Below are 16,898 nucleotides of genomic sequence, written 5' to 3'. Positions count from 1 at the left end.
TATCCTTCAAGCAAGTTGGAAGGGACAAAATTCTGCAATGTCTGGGAGTGAGCAAGAGCACACAGTGGATTTTAGGATTCATTAGCCCCCATAGTTCAAGGATGGGTGGGTCATGAATTCCCATGGTAGGAGTAGGAATTAATGTTTGGAGAAGCAAGAACCAAAATAGCAGGGGGTACTGTGGGCTCAAATCAGTTATCCCAGTTACTGACAGTCATTCTCTCCTTTTTAAAGAGCTGGCATTTGGTGAGGAACAGGGCAGGTACAAGTGTTTTGCTGCTGATAGTTCACAGCAACATTTCCAGCTTTGACAGAGAGAATGCTCGTTTAATTTTAAAAACTACACCAATTTGTTTGTATTTTCAGCATGAACCTTCCACTTGCAGAGTTAGAAAGCCAAAGCCTACAGCCTGGTGACAATTCAGCAGGGAATACTCACAAGGTAAACTAGCAGCACTTCCTAATGTCGGTGAGTAAACCCAGTCAGACAAACAGGTTGTTCCCATTGATGTCCACATTCCTGCTCCTTTAATCAGACTGAAAGGATTGCAATGAATGGCCTCGACAGAAACTGTTGTTAAATGAAGTGGAAAGGAGCAGCAACAATGTTGAGTAAAGTCACTCCCTTCAGCCCCGTTACTTTGTAGTTGGTTTGGCCCTGAAGCCCAAGGCTTTTTCCCTCACACATTTTGCCCAGGCGAACGTAGATGTCTTCACAGTTGAAGCAATACTTAATTTGGGGTGGGTTGTTTTTTTTTTTTTTTTCCTTTTGAAAAACTACCAAGGCACCACACTCAATATTATTGTTCATCCCACAGAAATAGATCCATGTGCACATTGACACCTTCACCAAGGGGAAAACACTGCATAGGTGTATACAGGTAAACATATTCCAACCTCTCTGAAAGATAATTTAAGAAGAAATACTAGTTTAAATAACCTAACGCATCATTCAAAATAAAATTAATCAAAATGAGAATGGTTTAGGTTGGAGAAATCCTCTAAGATCCTTGAGTCCAACCATTCACCCAGTGCTGCCAAGGTCACCACTAAACCATGTCCCCAAGGCCTACATTTGAATTTGTAAAAGGGTACTTCCAAGCAGATACAAAAGCAGCACATCTAGATGAGATATTATGAGCCACAATTGTTAAGGCAATACTAAAACTCAAAAGAATCTAAGAACGATGGTGTCAATTTCCAAGAACACAATAAAAATGCACACCAAGAAATTCACACAGTAATAAAAAACTCCCTCGCTGTTCCATTAGACTGGAAAAGCCTCCTGTTATGAGACAGTTCCAGTTCCACAGGTTCCCAGCAGGACTGAGATCCATTCCCTCTACCAGACACACCTTTCCTCCACCTGTACCTCCTGGTTCCAGACACACAGCAGGGCTCCAAGGCACACTCCAGGGCTCTGCAGACTGGAGATTTTTCTCGTGGCAGACTTGGCCAAGCTCTAGAGAGGAAAATCAAAGATGGGCAAGAATCTGCCCAGAGGAAAAACTCAGCTCCCTGACTGTGTGTAGCGTGTCTGGAAGCAGGTTCCTCTTCACAAACATTTCCTCACAGAACCCTTTTTTTCCTCAGCACCTTGGTTACACCTTTAACCTTCAGGAACATGCTGTAACAATGCATTTCCCAGAATGGATTTACTGGGATATTCCTGTTTCCCAACAGTCACTGAAAACATAAATGTGTCTGATCCTCAATCCTTAGTTTGCCTTTTCTCTATGACCAGCTCAGGAGGCTGACCTGCCCAAAATTCTGCACCAGTGAATAAACACTCTTCTAGGTATCGCCATGCAGTAGCCACAGAGACAGGTGTGTGTGACACAGGAAGGGGCTCTACCAGGAGAAACAAAGACCAGGGACATGCAGACCATTTGTAACTCTACTCTCAGGCTGCACATCAGAGGTCTGGCAATACTCTTTTCTTGAGAAAATCTTATTTTTCTAAGTGCTTCCCAAGTCTCTGTGCCTACCCTGTCCCCAGAGCATCCATTCCCAGCTGTTTTCCCTCCATCATCAGACCCTGTGAGCTCCAGGCCTATTTCTCTATGTTCCCAACATCCACAACCCTGGAAAATTACTCAAGCACAGGGCACTTACCAAAGTTTGGCCTTGGCCTCAGCCAGCTGCTGTCTCCTTCCCATGCCACTGGAGTCAGCAGTGGAAATGCTGACAGTGTGAAGACAAGATGGCTTTCCTGCTCTCCTTGCCAGCATCGTGGCCATCTCCAGTGGCCGGGAGGAATCCTGGCAGGAATCCCTGTGGAAGGACAGGAAGCATTAGCGAGAGCTGGCAGGGGCTCAGGGCCAGTGTACCACAACATCCCCTGCAGACATTCCCATTGTGTTCAAGGCAGTACATTAAAAAATGAAATACATGTCTTGGGACCTGCTCTTGTGTCCTGCAGCTCCACACAGCAGAAATCCAAACACAGAGAATGTCTACAACTGCAAAGGAAGTTTCTTGGCCCTTCAAAGCCACTTTCATGGTGCAGCAGTTTGAGGTTCAATGCCTCAAAGGTGTTGATGCAGCAAGGTTTCCTCACTCAAAGAGAAAAGGGGAGGAACGCTGACCAAAATCCTCAGCATTTATCTATCCCACAAGAACTCTGCAAAAAGCTTTGCCCCTTTTTGCCAAACATTATTCTCTTTCCTTGTGTTTCACCATAGTTTTACTCCTCCATTTTTTCTAGACGCATCAGAAATGCACCTAATTAGAAATTTAATGGCTTTAATATGAAAGAGAATAGTTTTAGATTCAATATTAGAAAGAAACTCTCTAGAAGGGTGGTGAAGCCCTGGCAGAGATTGCCCAGAAAAGCTCATTCCTGGAAGTGTCCAAGGCCATGTTGGATGGGGCTTGGAGCAACCTGGGATGGTGGAAGGTGTCCCTACCATGGCAGAGGATGGAACTAGATGGGTTCTAAGGTCCTTTCCAACCCAAATCATCTCATGATTCTATGAAAAACACACATCAGCCCATGTAATTTGACAAAACAAAGTTGTCAGGTGCAGCTGGTCCATTAACTACTACAAGGAAAAAAGTTAAATTGTTAGCCCTCTCCCAAATTTTATTTATTTTCCTGACAACCTGCTTACTTTTCCTACAGAAAAGTAGGAAAACTGAAGATCAGGTTAAGACGCCAGCACATACTCCAAGAACCTAGCAGCATAAATAAAATTTTAAATGCTTTCTGTGGTGATTACCTTGTGCTGGTAATGCTGGGCTTTAACTGCTGAGGCCATGATCCCTTGCTCAGTTCCATGTGCAAGGCTGTGTCTGACATCAGTGGAGCCTCAGCCAGGTGCAGTCACCTGCTCTCCCTGCCTTAATGCAGCCACACAGATGGATGAAATTATCCTCAGAGAGGCACATTAACAGGAATTATTTACCAGGAGGCTGCTCCATCATTCAAAGCTCCAGGCTGGAGCTGCTCCCTCCCACATTCACAACTTCCATCCTGGACATGCTCCACACCAGGGCTGTTGCTCAGGTGCAGGTCTGGAAGCAAAAGCTGGTAATTTTTAATTCAGTGGGAAGCTTTAAGAAGATTCCCCCTTCCTCATTTAGCTGAGATCTCTCACCTGCCACCATGCAGGATTGCTTATTCTAAAAATGTCCTGGCCTGTAACAGGCTCTGCCTTAGTGAGGAACTCTCCACATGAACCCCAGGAATGAGGAATTTGAGTGTGACTCTGCCATGTTCTGGCAGGCAAAGAGCCCCCTGTGTCATGATTCTGCCTTACAAAGGGTCTGGCCAGATTTTAAAAAGTCAAAAGCCACCAAACACAGCAGATTTTAAGAGCTTAAGGCATACAGGATTTCCTCATAAGCCCACACAGTAAGACACCTTTTCACAAAATCTGACTTTCAAACTTCAGTCAGAAGTTCCATAGGGATTCTGAAGTCCTAAGTTTCATCTTAAAAGTGTCATCAGAGTCTTGTCTGTGTCCAGGCAATAGCACCCACATTCCCACATCACTCCCAAAGTGGGATTGGATCCATGCAGAATTCGCTAAGGAGGAATGAGAATCTATTGGTGAATCCAGTTTTATCAGCCCCCATCACTGCCCAGCCATGTTGTCCACAAACCACCAGCAACGTTCAGCATGACAAAGGAAGCATGAAACTGCAGTTGGCAAAATTCTACAGAGAAGGGAAATGCAAGCTCAGCTATTTATAAGTGAAGCCTGGAGTCAGCTTCAGTAATCACCCTATAAATAGTGGCTTGCCTGAAATCCGAGGCAGAGGATCTGGTATTTCATACACTCCTGCTCCTTGTTCTAGAGCAGCATGTTTCTGCAGAATGCCGCTTTCCCCCTCTTACTGTGGTTCTATTTTAAAGCTTTGCGAAGTTTACTCCTACACACTTCAGTTCAAGGTCCAAACATCTTTACTCAACAAGGGGAAAAAAATCAAGAGCATTATTTAGCCCTTTGCAGAAAGGATATGAAGGAAAATCTTCTTCCAAGGCTGTACCTACAACATTTCCTTCATCATTTTCACTACTTCCTTGAAAAGTCCCTTTTGCATGAGAAAACCCTGAGGCAAACCCTGGAGGGGTGATGGGAGCCTCATTAGCACAGCAGCTAAGGTAGGAGGAAGGTTTAAAAGCCTGCAAATATTCGGATAATAACAGTTTCTCCACGCCTCGAGGATCCCAACCATCTGTTGGAAATTTCATCACAAAGCAGGATGGCTGAAGGGGGAATGGTGAATTGCAGAATTAAATCTTAATTGTGGGCTAGTTTCCTTGGAAAACTCTCAACTTTTATCTTTATTATAGTTAGCCAGAGGTCACAATGTCTAAATTCCTGTATTTCAGCGTGTATGTTATTCCCAAAACTGTCAAAGCATAGAACAAGTTAGAAGACTACTGTTTAACACACTCTCCCTCTAGGAACAAAAACAAAGTGAGGAAAAAACAGAGCAAAACTCGCACAGCAGGTGATGCTTCTTGCATCCTTCCTCTCCAGGAACCCTGTCTCCTGGAAGGCAGCTTTATTTCCAGTTAACCGAGAGGTCACTTCATCTTCAGAGGTTATGACTTTTTATCCAGGGTATTTTCATGAGGAAAAATGTAAGTTTTACAGAGCCAAACAAACTGCTATTTTCCTGTCAGCCAGCACACTTATTCCTATTTGAAAAACACTAGGTAAATATTGTGCTCTGGTCCTGGGGAAGCAGCAGTTCCAAACCCACATGGGATTCTTTGGTACCAAAACTGGGGTTTGGATTTCATGAAAAAAAAAAATCCAGAAGTTTCTGCATTTTCAGGCAATCCAGCTTTGTTACTTGGATTGTTACAAGGACTGTTACTTGGGGGAAAAAAAATCCAACAAAATGGCTATTAGGAAAGCGTGAAAAGTGGGAAGCTGATGGGAGGAGAAGCCCTGTAAAATCAGACTGGTTTTGCTGCTTTTCCCAAACCTCAAGTGCTTTTAGAGCCTCTGTGTTACTCGTGGAAAATGGCACAAACCCAGACAACAGCATGGTGATTTTCTCAGCCAAGAGATGAACTTTTTAAAGGACCTGACAGACCAGAATCTGATTTTTTTTTTCTGCATCCCCATTCAAGGTACCAGAAAACACTTTCCAACTAATGCTTCGACCTTGTCTAGAATGGAAAAATGGCCTTTAATATATGACAAGAGAGTCTGATGCCAGAATTTCAAGATTAAATACACGGGGAATGGTAAAGATTTGTGATGCAACTTTCCCCTCAAGTGCCTGGAGCTCACTGTTTTATGTATACAGTTATTCAAAATCCATATGTACAATGTTGAATAAAAACAAATGTGGGTTACATAAAATGGGTTTTGTGGTACAAGGAACCAGAACTTGTGAAATCCAGACAAGAAGAATGTCTCCAAAGTTTGTAAAGAAAATAAAGGGGGTGATTTTGGGGACAGCTCACCCCACACTGGTTGTGGTCCTTCCCCAAACTTATAAACACAGCTTCACACTACAGAAACAAACTGGAGCTGTGTTTACCCGGGAGGAAGTTGTAGCTTGTCAGGATACAGTTGTATAAATAATTTAAAAAATAACCCAGTACATACTGCATGTCCTTTTAAAAAGGAAAATAACACAATGGAAAATTCTATTTTCCCACCGTGCACAGAAAGTCATTCAAGTGTCTGTGACACACAGGCCAACGCCTGCTGAAAGTTTCCTTCCTTGAGCTTTGGATCAGATCCATGCTGAAAACAGGGAAAGTCATTGACATCCTTCCAATTAAGGAATTCTTCCACCCCAGTTAAGGTGGAAGAATTCAGTGCACACTTATCTCTAGGAGTAAAAGTTCTGTGTTGATAATGTAAAACAGAGAAGGGTAGTAAGAGTTAAATGTAACAAAAATAAGCAAAAGTAATACAACATGAAAATGCAGGAATTTTTTGCGACCTTCAGGTGTTTCTGTTTCATTTTAGAATGAGATATTCAGAGGGAAAAATAATAATTTCAAAACACGCAATGGTGATGGGGTAACTTTGGATATCCCTGTTGACCCTTGGAGTACTGGTCTCATCTCACCAATTTTTCTCCTGTTTTTCCACTTCCACAGTGGCTGATATTCACTGCCTTAGAATCCTGAGCTACTGGACACAGGGAACAAGCCTGGAGCTTTCCCTTCAAGGGACAGTTGTTCCTGAAGAGGCCAAGATGGAAATGAGATCCAGATTCAGATTCATGCCTAAAAGAATGGGAATTTTTCCTAAATTCCTTTGTCCAGATGAACCCATATGGGCAAACTGCTCTCAGCAGAGTGTTCCCATGGAGCAGGGAGTGCCCAGGGAGGGCAGCCTGGAGGGTGCCAAGGCTGCAGCTGTGCAAGGGAAGGGTCATTCCATGAGCCAGAGCTCCCAGAGCTGTTGTCCCCATGTTGCTCCACAGGTCACCATGAGGCACTGCCAGCCCTGCCCATCCAAATCCACACTCCAGACACTGCCAGGTCTTTGGGAGAAGGGTTTCAATGTGGTTTCAAGGGGCCCACTTAAAACCAGGCTGGCACCTTCTCTGCTGGTTGAGGGTAAAGCTGCGCATGGCAGGAACGTGCTGAGGACATCCTGCATTGCCTGGAGTAGGCAGAACACTCGGGCCTGGGATTTGTCATTATTTATTTATTTCACAACATTTCTACTATTTATTGTAACTGATGGGTGTCGGGTCAGGGTAGCAGAGAGCAATGCCTGAGGTTTTTTCATATTCAAAGAAGCAGCACACTGAACATTGTGGAATTTGCTTTGTGTTTTTACTCAGAAGGCTTTTCTACAAATCATTTCTGTCCTAGGATAGACGAAAATGTTTTATCACAGGAGGCTCAAGTCACTACTAAAGATCACTGAAATGTGTTTTATCAGGGTTTTTCTTTTAAATTTTAGAAGAGTAATTTAAAATTTTACACATTCAGATATCTTCATAACTGACTTTGACATTATGACAAGGGGAGAATCTGGGTCAACTACCAATCCCACTCTCTATTGTTTTCCAGGAGAAAGGGATGGCACTACTTCTGTTGTTACTGGGAATGCTGCTGGAATGCTGCACCTGCTATTGAGGGCTACTCTTGAAAAAAAAAGGAGTTTAGTACAGGGAAAGGATCAGACAGAAGTATGAAACAAGTTTCCTTTTAGGAAACGTGTAAGAAGTTAATTACTGCTAAAAATTCAAGTGTTGAGTTCAGCCAGCAGCTCCAAAAGATATTGGGAAAGAAGACACAAATGTGTAATTCTATGTGAAACCAGGCTTTAAATCACTGTAAAATAGTCCAGATTTGTTCTTGCTCTTATTCCGTCTATTTCAGTGGAGTCAAACTAAAAGGTGAAGGAAGGAAGCTGGAGAAGTCTTCTCTGCCTCCATGTACCCCTGGATAGTGGTCCAAGTCCTTCCCTGGACAGAAAGACTTCTTTGCATCCTTAGTCCAGAGATCGAAATGTCAGTGCTGCCTCTTTAACTCACAGCTGGAAGTCTGTGATAAGGAAAAGCAGGAAACAATCTCACAAATAAACAAAGACATGCACAGGGTGGATCCACATCCACCTCAAAAGGGAGACTTTCCATTATGGAATGTACCTAGCTATAATCCATATCTGCTTTTCACAGTAAAGCCATATTCATTCAATGTATTTTGCACTAAAGTTCATCAAAGCTCCCAATCAGATCTTTACTAAAGCCCAGAAAGCAAAGGGTAATCTCTATTTCCATTCCAGGGGTGTTGTTTGGAAATATCTTCTTATCTCTCCATTCATTAAACTAAAATAAAGGTATGACTAATATACTTTAGTTCTTCACATAATGACAAAAAGGAAAAAGTAAGTTTCTTTACCTTTTTAGCCATTCAAAAATGCTTTAAAATACATATGAGACCTCTGAAAGGCAAATATAAAAATTCACCCTCTTTCCTTTTTTCTTCAGTCTCTTGAGATTTTAATCTACCACCTCTACAGGAGGATCTGGTTTGGGATGGGTGGAAGTGCAATGAGGCAGTGGTGCAAGATAAGAGGAGGACATTCACCTTCTCCCCTAATTCCACAAATCAACAGCACTTCAGGAAGCATGCAGAAATCCACTAGTCTATGTTGCAAAATGCTTGGTGTTATCTGGTTATTTAGGCTTTTGGAATTCAGATCTTCACACAAAATGGAAAACAAAACAACGCGCCAAAGAGGAAATTCTTGTTAGGAGAGGGGACATAGAAATGGAGCTCTTCACCTCTGGGATGAACCTTTTAGGTCGTGGTTGAAGGACAGCAACACAGGAGGGTGGAGAATAATGCAAAGCCAGGCCTGGGGTTGGATCTGCAGTGTGCATAAACACAGAGCTTCACTTTGCCTCCATATCTAGGATTTTCCATAAGGCATCAATTTCATTCTAAAATATGACTTTTACATAACCAGTACATTCTGTGCAAAATTGGTTAACTCCATGTCCTCAAAAATATCATGCTCTTTCCAGCATATAAATCCCAGACCTTGACATCTAAAAATGCTTGGCAGATCCAGCAAGAAGCACAGCCAAGGGAAAAGTCAAAGGTATTTGTTAGGTTTCCAGCTAGCCAAGAATATTAACACCTTGCCCAAACTTAAAAGGAGTAAGATTGTTGTGGTGCATATGAAGAAGTGATTTTAAGACAGTTTTATGTGTTCTGCAAAAGACTTGTGTGCTGGGTTGGCTTTGAATGCACTGTCATGGGAAGAACACTCCAAGAGCTGCAAATATTCATTCAGAGCCCTGGCTGGACTTGGTAACATCATCTCAGGACAGGACTCTTTTCATGTGTGCACATAATGGAATTATCTGGAAGTCAGGAGTGCTGAAAGGGAGGGAGATGCTCCCAGGTGACAGCCTGCCTTATCTCAGCTGCATTTCACTGTCTCTTCAGAAAACTGTCACTGACAAAAACCTTTCCAGTGCCTTGAACTAGAGGAAAATGGGAGTGGAAGGGATGCCAGAGGACTGCTATTTCTAGGACACACCCAGACCCATGTTTGAGATCCTTCTTTTGACAGGCCTTCAGTCACAGCCTCCGCAGTGTTCCCTCTCTTCTCTATGCACTCCTTCAGCTTTTCAAATTCTAAAAGTTTGCCCTAAAATCCAGCCCAAATGGTGGCATATTCTAAAGGAAGGCAATGGCATTTTCATACTGGATTGGTATCCCCCAGAATTTAGTGGTGTTACTTCAGAGTGGTTTCGCACCAGCTGAGGGGCTCAGTTATGGGCAAGCAGGGCCCTGCAGAATATGCCCCCCCAGCCTTGGCAAAAATCAGGGCATCTTTTCCTACAAGTTCAGTAGGGATCTCTCAAAATCCAGGCAAGATTTGAGTGGATTTTGCAGGCAAACACTCAGGGAACAGCGAGGGAGCAGTGTGTCAGCTGCAGGGCTGGGAGGAGCAGAGCCCTCAGTGCCAGGAGATAGCAGAGGCCGCGGGGCTGGCCCCAGTCCTCTGGCATCCTTCCCACTCCTCAGAGCCAACAGGTCTCCACCCAGGACACAGCCTGGGACTTCCCACCCTTTTCCAAATGGCCAGCAGCCTGTGGGGTTTATAGTGAAGCCCCAGAAATAAATCCTTGTTTCATCTCCACGACTACTCAGAGCCCACAGGACAGCACTGCCTCCACAGCAGATTTTCCAGTGGTTTCCCAAATTATTTCATTGATTCTGGCATATTTCAAGGCATCGAGATATTTCTCATGTTCGGAGGAAAAATGAGATTTCCTTCCCTTCCCCCAACCTCCCTTCCTGTGTTGCATCATTGCTGCTTGTGTTCAGGCTGCAGGACAAATCCCTTGTCCCTAGGGACAAGCAGAGGCCTGAAGATCAGGATCAGCTTCCTCTCAGCAGCCAATCCCCACAGGGAAGGCTGGAAATGGGAGCAAGTAGGCAGAGAGTCAAAAGCACCTTCCAGAACCATCTGGTCCCTGACAACCTCGGAACTCCAGGAGAGATTTGGGGCCTCCAAAGATGATCCCTCATCCAGCTTTTCCAGTGATGCTCACACTGCCAGGCCAGGCTTGTGCAGCAGAGAGGAGCCAGTGGAACTGATTTGGCTGCCACCAAGTCAGGGAAAGCCTTTCTGTTTCTTCCTGCAGTTCCCCATGCTCATGGAAAGCTGATTCTCCAAGAAACATCATTCAAGTGGTGGTGAAGCAAAACAAATGTAGAAATGCCAGGACTGAAGGAACAGAGACTTCACAATTAGGAATAATTGCCTGAATGTTCCTTTTCCACAGGCCACGAGTGTCCACCATCATAATTTCCTTCCCCAGCTATAAATCCTGGGCAAATTGGATTACATCTCGGTTAGGTTTGTGTTCCTTAGAAATTTGGAGGTTCCAAGGGGAAGAGAATTCATTACTCATTCATTATGCAGCCTATTACATTTTTGCAGTCATTACTTACCCTCCCTGTTAAAAACAAAAATTCCCTCAGAACAAATAAAAAATACCAAACCACTCCTCTGACTAATGCAACTTTCCAGTGCTCTCCCACCTCCGCAGATGAAGAGTTGCTTGTGCAATTTTAATTCAGCCCTCCCTGTGTTATGAACTATTCCACACTATTTTTCCCACTGAGCCCCAGCCTTCTTTCTGTCTCCAGGAAAAAATGATCCCTAATAGCAATGAGTAGACACTCTGTTTTCTCCTAATTTTTCTACATGTTACTTGATGCCTGGCTTTCTGCTCTTAACTCTGATTTCCCATCTCTGTGCTGGTTTTTGGGTCGATTTTGTTTTTCCTGATGCTCGTGACTAACACCTTGCTGCTTCCTAGCCCTCCCTGTCAATCCTCATTATTTGGCTTCCAATCTTTATCTCTGTTTATTTAGTCAGATTCAGGCTCCAGGAAACCTGTTGCATTCATGCTGATCTACTAAATTCCACTGCACCAGACCTCACCCTTGCACTGACACATCCCTGACAGTGCTGTCTCCTCCCTCCTCTGTCAGAGTCAGGCAGCCTTGCCTTGCTGGCTGCCCTTCAGAAACATCTGTGGAGCAGCAGCCCCTTGGAAATGTCCCTGTGGCTTCAGTTTGGCTTCCCAGCCATCTGTCACCCCTGGACCAGGCCATTCCTTGCTCAGTGTTCAGCCCAGTTTTACTAAGGGACTCACCCAAGACCTGTTTCACCACACAGACTCTTCCCTGACAAACTCCAACAAGGCTCTTTCTGGTAGAAGGTGTTACTGAGGTTTTATAAGGTCTAAATTTGGGTTACTTTCACAGATGAGGCAAATTACACACCTGTGGTAGCCACCTTCTGAAAGAGCAAGTCAAAGAAGTTTAACCAATCTATAAAAAACCAAATCATGTATGTGGGACACACCTGGTTATGAGGAAGAGCTGAAGTGCTTTCGTTGAAAGTTAAAAATCCACAGCAAAAGCAAGTTCCACCTGAGCCTGACACTGAGGGTGGTATACTTTCATCTGAAAAGTTCAAATCTGACATTCACAAGCTACTGGAAAAGGGGACTTGGAACTCTCAGCCAAAGTGTCTGTGCCATTTATTGGCTCAGGCACCTGAATTTTCTATAATATGTGTTTAAAGCAGCTGAAGATTTTGGGCCATGTCAACGTGTTAAGACAGTCTCTGCATGCAGCTTTTCCTTTTGAGATGCCCTATCAGATACAGTTTCTGCTGAAAAAAACAAAATCTGTCCCGACCCTTCTGACCTCTGCTCTGCTGCAGCCATTCCCATTCAGCTACAACCTCCAGAAAATTGCAGGCAATTAATTCCACCAGATGCTCCCCTCTCTTGCAGCTCTATTTAGGAAACACTCAGCCATGTCATGCTCTTTTTGGTATTTTTTCACTGCTCAGAGCCAGGCCCTGTGGCTCTCACACCAACCTGCTCTTAAGGCTCACCTCCAGTGATGCAAGAAAGGATTTTCCTCAACCAAAACCAAATCTCCAGCCTTTTCTCTTCTGGAGAGAACCAACATAAATGGATTGCTAAGCCTAGAAGTCCATCACTGATATTTGCTAGGATGGAAACATTTATGTATCTTCTCCTGAGATCACAGCTCACCTGTAAACAAGAAACACTTCTGCACAAACTAATAAACCTGCAATTAATACCCAGGAATTGTCTAAGGGAACAGACTGTGTTTTTCTTACAGTCAAAAGAGAAAGAAGTATAAATGATATTTAACTCCCATTCAGCCTGTTGAGCAAAAAACAACTCTGGCTATGCCAAGGAACAGCAATGTTGGGAGAAGAATGCAATTGAAAACGGGCCTCGTGATCCCAAATTCATGTTGGAACAATGCGTGGGCTCACACAATGTGGATGTCCTCTGTGAATCTGGATGTATCTGTGACTCTGACTGGCATGCAAAGCTCTGAGATCCTCCATCTTCCACTTCAGTTCAGGCACAATAAATCAGTCATAGTCTTGCACCAAACACTGAGGAAATGCTCAAGAGGTCTCCACACCCTATTTTCTCTGTCTTTTCCTGACTGCTTGGAGCCTCCCAAGTCTCTTAGTCCCTCAAACTAATTGCAATAAGATGTGCAGTCACCACAGAGAAATCTGTGTGTTAAGCATCTGCAGGATTTCTGCTCCCTGTTCCAGAGGGAGTCCCATGGCAGCATAGGCTCTGCAGCACTTCCAGGGATGAAGTGAGCCCTCACTCATCAGAGACAGCACCACTGGTCCATAGACTTTAAGGGTTATGGATGTTGGGATGACATCTCCTTAAAGACAGCTCCTTTAGGCCTAGCAAAGGCCTAGCCAAGTGTTTAAAATAATTTGCTTTAAGCTAGCACCAATCCCTTGTGATCAATCCATCATCTCAATTCCATAAAGTTTTGCCAGTCTTAGCATTCCTACTCCTTTCATGGGAATCTCTGCTCATTACTAACTGATATTGTATATATCTATATTATGATATTATTAAGACTGAGGTTCAGCACAAGTCTATCAGGCTACCTGCACTCCAGTCAAGTCAGATGCTCCTTTGGGGTCGCACCGGAGGCTGGACCACCGAGACACTACACACACACATTTTACTGCAAGGAATAATGTGTACATGGAAACTGGAGAGCAGGGCAAGGGAGTAAGGCTGGCAGCACTCAGCTCCTCTGAAGTTTCAGAGTTCTGAAGGGAAGGTTTTCAAGGGTCCCATGTAATTCAGAGTGATGTGATTTTTTAATTGCTGCAGAAAGAGCTCAGCACACAGACATATGCCTTCAGATCCCTGCTTTGTTCCCCGTCCCCAGATATCATCAACACTGTCATGAAAGAACCGTGAACTGGAAGAGCAATGCACACATTGAAATGGAAATAAGGAAACAATCATCTCACCCGGCTCCAGGAGCTATTACTTACCCCCAATGACTTCTGAACCAGTGGAGGGCTTAACAAAGCAGGGCAGAAGCATTCGATTCTTATGGACGTGTTTATCCTGTAGATGTATCGGGATGGCTCCAACTGGTGTGGTAGGAAGGATGTGGGATAATTTACAATAATAAAGTCAAATGTGTGTTGTTCCTCTAATCTCTGCTCATTGGCTTCAGATCCTGCTCTCCTCAATGCTCAGGGGCCCTGCCTTACCCTCAGACTCGGGGTGGCATTGTGGGAATCTCAAGAGTGGGAACAAGAGCCTTCCTGCAATGAAAAGCAGTCCTTGGGCAAGGAGAGATGCTCTCATTGGTGTCCTGGAAAATGCTCATGCTAAATTGGACCAACTCTGCATGAGTCTGAGCAGCTTCAGTCCCACCAAATTCCACGTGAGTCACTCCCACCTGTTCCAGGTTTGGGTTTTCTAGGTGTCTCTGCCCCAGTGCTCCCAGGAATGTGCAGTCCTCCTCTGCACGTGTCACTCCTACTTGGACTGGGCCCACTGCTGCCCAGAATTCCCGATTCACCATTGGCTGTGCCTGCACAGCCTGCCTCACTGCCGGCTCAGACACACAGCCTGGGGACAGGATTGCTCCCCAGTGTCACTTGCTATGAACAAAAAGACTCTCACTGGCTCTGATAGTTATTTCCTTTCAGGCCCAGGACAGCTACCTCCCCATTTCACCAGTGTCAGTCTGGTTCAGCTTTTGTGTTGAATTCAAACCAGAAGTGCACTCTGTCCAAACAGTTAAATCCCAGCCATATTCACCTTTGCCTTGATTGATAAGGCTTCACATCATTCTAATCCATAAGAAGCTGCTTCAGAGATGGATCCATTCCATACAGGCTTTTCTTTTAATTTACCCAGGTGCCCTTTGATCTTGTGGATCTCTGTATTTAATTATGGGAGCTGAACGAGGTTCATGTCCTATCTCCTGGTGCACTTTGCTCAGGTCTGGCTTTTCTTTTTGTGTTTGGGGAAGGAGAGTGCAATTCTTGGAAGCACAGCTCTTTAATTTTAATACACTGCAAGTGCAAGAGTAAGCTCACCTTCAACTGCTCCTCATTGTCGATGCATGAATAAACAACTGGCAGGGGAGGGAGAACATTGCAGAAAGGTTCTTCTAGATATGCTCAGCAGCCATAAAGGACCTCAGTGATTTCCTGGGGCACAAAGGCCATGGTGGTACTGCTTAGACACTTCCAATCAGCATAAATGAAATACTCTGTAATTCTCCTTGACTGCTGAAAAATAATAATGAAAAGATTAAAACCAAAACAGAACTAGGAGAAAGAGAAGTTTTATGTTGCACTCCAAATTTGCAATCCAGAGCATGGAAGGAGAACTGTCACATTGAAGTGAGCAGAACACTCAGGTAAAGAAGTGGGATGCAACAGAAATTGGGATGCAACAGAAAGTGGGATGCAGCTCGGGAAAATTCCTCTTCCTGCATTTGTGCCTCTATGTCTGGTCTGACTGAGAGTTCGACCTCTTCTATTTGTAGCCCAGAACACTGTGGGGTGCATTGACAGCAATGTGGTCATGACAGACTTGAATTATCACACAGGCAGGTCAGGACGTGGATCATGGATCTTCAGTGAAATGGAAACACTCCTTGGGACCCCAAGCCAGCTCCATGCAAACTTTGTACCACCAGAACATAAAGAATTTGGCTAAAGAGGCTGGATCCTCTTCACTGTGCTTCTTCTTCAATCTGTGCTTGATTTCAGCATAGCAGCTCACTATGGAGTTCACCTTTGGGTAGGATCTTCCTGATCCTTGTGGGCAGTGCCAGGCACTGGAACAAGGCGGTCAGACACTGTTATCAGTGCAGCAGTCAGTACTCTGCTCCTTGGCTAATTAGCTGAGCTAGTACCCCTCTCAGATGACTTATTTTTAGTCCTTGCCTGCAGGGAACTGAACCTTTAGGAGGCTCTGGAATTGGTCAGCTGGAACAGGCTGTTACATTATGTATGTAGCAGCTGTGCTTGGCAATATCTACGGGCTGTGACTGAGGCACCTACAGGACTACCTTCACCTGTGCCTCTTACCTGGTGTTCCAAGCCACCACTGACCAGTACCCTCGTTGTGCCATCCTAACTCACCGCAAGGGTTTACAGTGTTCCCTAATGGATAAAACCAAAATCTGCATCCAAAATTAAGCTTCTGCGTTAGGTGTGCATGATATAGCTCATTAAAAATGGATCGTCCTTTCAAGCTCTGACACATACGTAGGGAAATATATTGCTCCATACACACAAAGTACTGGAATAAAATATCCATTACCTGCATGTCGCTGTTTCAGCACAGGACTACAGAATGTGGTGGTGGTTACAACAGCAGATTTAGCTGGCCTGCCACAGATTGCCCCTGCTGATTGTCCTTGCTGATTGTCCCTGCTTATAAAGCCCTTGGGAAGGTGGAGGAAGTGAGGTCAGTGAGTGGCTGAATGTCCCGTGGACACCAAGTCCCAGGCCATGGGAAAGAGCTTTTGTCCCAGAACAATCCAACTTGGACTGCTGCTCCTTTGAAGGTCACTCAGAACAGGAGAGCAGCAGCACTGGAGAGCAGCCAACCTCTGCAAGCAGGAAACAGTCACAGGTACTAAGAAGAATTTCACTATGGAATAATGAGCCCACAAACTTATTCCTCCAGAGCCAACAAGCAGGGTTGTGAGGTCAGTCACAGCAGAGCCCTGTGCCATAACCCTAAAGACAGAGGGCTTCTCACTCCAAAAATTCTCCATGCTCAGACATTTCTTGAAAAGCCAGCTGCTTCATTATTATTACTACTACTATTATTATGTAATATAGTAATACTAATACTACTAATATTAATATTACTATAATAATAGTTCTGCCTCATTAACCAAATGAGGGCTGCTACTCTCTTTCTGAACACACTGTCTCACATGGAGAAGAAAATGCACTGCTTTATTGATACCTGCTGCTTCTAATCCACTTAACCTGTTTGTTACGGGTTAAGTGCATGAGGGAAAATACACATCCCAATATTTTAGCAAATGATTTGCATGATGGTCTGTG

General features: G+C 44.3%; 1 long non-coding RNA gene across 1 annotated transcript; it reads right to left on the bottom strand.

Annotated features, from left to right (window-relative positions):
- Window positions 1–7,266: 7,266 nt before the first annotated feature.
- On the bottom strand, window positions 7,267–16,228 carry LOC134547442 (uncharacterized). The gene is made up of 4 exons (XR_010079473.1): window positions 16,141–16,228; window positions 14,904–15,098; window positions 13,842–13,943; window positions 7,267–7,984 (listed from the first exon to the last, which is right to left on the bottom strand). It is a non-coding gene; the product is annotated as an uncharacterized LOC134547442 (long non-coding RNA).
- Between the last annotated feature and the right edge of the window lie 670 nt (window positions 16,229–16,898).

This window comes from Prinia subflava, chromosome 2 (assembly GCF_021018805.1).
Source record: "Prinia subflava isolate CZ2003 ecotype Zambia chromosome 2, Cam_Psub_1.2, whole genome shotgun sequence".
In the NCBI taxonomy this organism is placed as follows: domain Eukaryota; kingdom Metazoa; phylum Chordata; class Aves; order Passeriformes; family Cisticolidae; genus Prinia; species Prinia subflava.
The sequence above is the reverse complement of the archived record's forward strand: the minus strand, read 5'-3'. Positions and strand labels throughout refer to the sequence as shown.